Source organism: Python bivittatus, unplaced genomic scaffold, assembly GCF_059951505.1.
Source record: "Python bivittatus isolate LINGU-HERP-01145 unplaced genomic scaffold, Pbiv_v1 ctg000700_np1212, whole genome shotgun sequence".
In the NCBI taxonomy this organism is placed as follows: Eukaryota; Metazoa; Chordata; class Lepidosauria; order Squamata; family Pythonidae; genus Python; species Python bivittatus.
Genome location: NW_028277098.1, coordinates 28300515 through 28304865, shown reverse-complemented (window position 1 = coordinate 28304865; position 4351 = coordinate 28300515).

The window sequence follows — 4351 nt, the reverse complement described above, 5'->3', positions numbered from 1 at the left end:
ATGTGCACCATCTCTAATAATTTGATCTGTAGTCTTAAGACCATTGAACTATGAGCATTCAATTCTACCAATAATTAAGTATAAACTAATTTTTTTAAAAAATGGCATGCTTTTAAACACTCTGAAGCTCTGGGAGTGTTAGTTGAAACCTTAATTCTGTGTGAATGGGACTTTTTGGTCATAATTACATTTTATGTGTTCTCTTGGTATATTCAAGAAGTTTTGAGTTTTTAGCATTATTCTATAGATGCAAATTGACATCAATGAGTATAGCTAATCAAGAAACCTAAGAACAGATTTTTCTAAATGCAAACCTTCACATCACATTTTATATCCCATATTCTATACTTTTGCAAAGCATAACCAGCTTGGCCATGCAACCAGCTGAAAGACATCTCCTTGACAGAAAGTTGAAATGTTATCCCCACAATGATGGTGATGATTGTAGTACTAACAATCCGCGGTCTAGATCATCTTACAGCTAAGCTTGGCATGATGCTAAAGTTATGTCAAGCGCATCTAACAGCAAACTAAAAACAATATGGATAATGGGACTAGGGTTTTCATCAGGATTTCAGATACAGAGTTCAACTCATCCATCCTGCATGCCCATCCAAAGTAGCTTCGTCCCCAAACTGCTATTGGCATAACTTCTAATAGGAATAGCTTCTGAAACTAGTTAGAAGGGTAATGAAAAATATCTATTTAGGTGTGATTTTTTTAAAATCAGCCCTATGACAGGAAAGTGTTAAATTGCTTTCCATGCTCAGTTTTGACTGCTTTCTTGCCATGCACCTGTTCCCCCCCCCCCCCAATTCTAATGTGGTTAGCCTCATATGTAATTTAACTCTCATCTCCCTCCTAATGTCAAATCTGATTAGCAGAAAATTAGCTTCTTTATCTCTGCATATAATGCTTTCCAGACTCCACATTTTTTTTCTTTTACATGCCATTTTATCTTTTCTTGAGACCAGTCTGACAAGTGCTTCAATTTCTGTGGCCTGAAATGGTGACCAAATTCAAATTTTCAAGATTCTTGTAGCTTGATGAACAATATGAGCAGGGTAACAATAATTTTGTTTGGCCCCGTTGCTGGACAATGCAGTAGTCTGTGCTCACATCATTAATGTGGGGTGTGGAAAATGCCTAAGAAACTGTATGAGAGCAAACCTATTGACATTGCTCTTCTATATGTTGCCCTGCCATTAATGGTTTCCCTGTCTAGTCTGACACAATATGACTTACATGAATAGTTATGAATGAAATAAGCAAACACATAAGAAGCAACATGTGAAATTGTAAGCTAGGTCAAATTAAATGTTGCTATACACAACTGAAACGGGGCATTTGCATGTGAATCAGAAATATTGGCCATTGTTTTATCTTTCTGCATAAGAACTGAATCTAGGACACACCTAAGTGGCCAAGGCCATATGGACAGTGTGCTAATACAGGGTGAGAGTGAGAAGCAGCCAGACATTGAGCATTTCCAGGAAGACCAGGCTTAATTTTACATCTTTCCTATTATGGACCAGAATAGCTTTTTAATAATATTTCTAAGACATCAGTAATATAGATGCAGACTGCTCAACTTTCAATTAACACTAAGTTAATTTAGGAGTATGAAAAGTCTGGTGCTTATCAGGAGTAAATGGATCAACAAGCTGAATTAATGTCTCAGCTGTTTATGTTGTCTACTGCAGCTTTTCTGGAGCTAAAAGCATATTCCTTTCTTCTAGTCAAGTCAGAAGAATACTGACATGATACTAATCTGCTTAGGAAGCCCGTATAGAAAAACAAAGCAAATTCTCAATACAAAAAAAGGCAAGATGTCAATAAAATAGTAAAACACCCCAAACATTCCAAATATCCACAACAAATTTGTATATATATAAATAAATAAATCTCAAAAACATATTCCTAGTGAGGCAACTTGTGAATGATTTTGAGATGAGGTGTTGCCTCTGTTATCTTGTGCTTTTCTGTGGTTGTGTTGTAGTCTTTTTGAATAGGAAACTCATATACCCTGCACGTTAAATTAGAACTCCTCTCTCCCTCATGGTCTATTTAGTTTTTATAGCAGCCAAATATTCTGCAGAACAGTAAAAGAAGTGGAAAATACTTTAAAAACTTGTGTTGTCACATTCTTATAGTGTGTAGATCACCATCTGTTAGCCTACAAGGTAGACCAGACCAAAAACCAATGCCATATAGGTCATGACTTTTATTGTAACAGCTATAGTAACAGAATCTTGCAAATCTGAATGTGCTTCCCTCTCCCTTTTTGTGAACTAGGGAAGGGTTTGTCTGAGACGTTTTCTCAAGTTATTTTCTTGGCCCAGGCTCAAGGCCCCCTTGTCTGACTGTTGCCTTGGTAGTTCTTCCTTCTGTCCTTCCTTCAAGGCCATTCCCTATGCTCTCTACACCATCCGGCAACTTTAGAGTTATCTGCTCCTTTCTTGGAAATAGTGGAGGAAAAAAAACCTCCTCCTACCCACTGAAACCTTTTTGCCAATCCCTTCACTTGGAGTTAGATGCTGGTTGGGCAGAATCCAGGATATGGGCAATGTCTTGTGTGGTCATCTGGGATTTGTGAGGTATATGCTGCAGGGTTGTTTGTGACTGAAGCTGCCAATACATCTGAATAAAGTATTATCTCTTCTGAGTAACACAATGGAAATTATGATTAAACAGAAAATGCATGTGTGGTTAAACTCAGTATTTGCTGCTATGAAGTTTACTAACAGCCAACAATTTAAAGTTATCTGAAGTGTCCTTGAATAGCTGTTGGCCATTTTCAGAATCATAGGCAACATGTCTTAGCCAGCTACTCAAAAGCAATGGTGGAGGAGAGCTATCACCATTCTCTCCATACATCTGGCTGGTCATTGTATGATACAGAATGCTGAAACAGATGGGCCATTGGCCTGGTCTAGCAGGCTCTTTTTATGTTCTTCGTTCCTTCTCTGTTGCCTAGCTTCATTTTGCCTGCAATAACTCTACATAAGAAATCCAGTTTACCAATAAAAGGAATACACAAATAATATTTTATTATTTTTACTGTGGCATCAAAAAAGAAAAACAGTGAAAATCCAAGCTCTGTAAAATCCAAGAAAGAGCAAGCACTATTACATCTTGCCCCATTTCCAGGAGCTGAAGAGTTAAGAGCTTTTATGTACCATGCCACAACTCAGTTGCTTAAATTGTGATTAAGTGCTTTAACTATGGTTTATGGCTAAGCTGACCTTAACCATAATTGGATGTGCCATCTGAATCTCAACCGAGAGCTAATATATTGTTCAGCAGCCACTTCTCTTCCAGGTAAAGGAAGGAAGGGATGACAATGGCAAAGCAGAGACCCCCCTGCAGCAGAATCTTCACTGTTCCTCTTTGTTTCATACCACCATGTGCAATGTGTGTGTGAATACAGGTTACTTTTCAAAGAAAGATGCTGCAAAAGTGTTAGTTTTTCCTCCTAAAATTTAAGTCATACATGCATAGCCCAGGAAGTACTGTCTGCTCAGACACTGCAGATCATTGGCTATCAGAGGAATGAGGGGACTTGTTAAAACGCAGCTGACTGTAGATGTGTCATCTAGAAATTGTTCACTGGGTGAATCTACTAAGCTCGGCTTAGTGTGTGGGTCAAACATGCTCACTGATCAGTACAAAGTATTAGATCAGCCTTCCCCAGCCTAGTGCCTTCCAGATACGTTGAATTACAACTCCCATAATCCTCCAATCAAAACTATTCAGTCACCAAGACTGCCAAGCTGCAATTCCATACATTAGAAGGATGTACTTTTCTGCTGTCTATATAATCATCTTGTGGTTTTTGAGTCTTGCAGTCCCAGTTTTAAATATAAATTCAAAGAGCACAGCTACCTCACTCCCATAAAATATAATGTGCAGTCCTAAATGTAATATTTAAGAAGCAGTTTTGCTGATGTGTATTTATACTTCTATAGGCTCTGGGCTTATTATTTCAATAATATTTAGTAAAACTGTAAGAACGGAAAGAAGCCACAGCTACTTATTTGCAATCTTTTTTGTATCATAACTGCTCAAGTTATAACTGTTCAAGCTGCAATAATGAGAATTTTTATACATGCCTGTGAAGAAACTGATCAGATTAAAAACAGATTCTGTACTTCAAGAGCTCAACCTATTTTGTTTGGTATTATTATCCTGCTTGAGAAACTGACTGACTGTTCTTCTTAAGCCGTCTCTGTCTTAAGCAAGTTTGCAAAATCACCTAGAGTTGCCTTTGTAATTGAGGCACAAACAGGTTGATTTAATAAAATTTAAATGCATCAAATCGCAATGTACTGAACAAATGACTCATTCAATA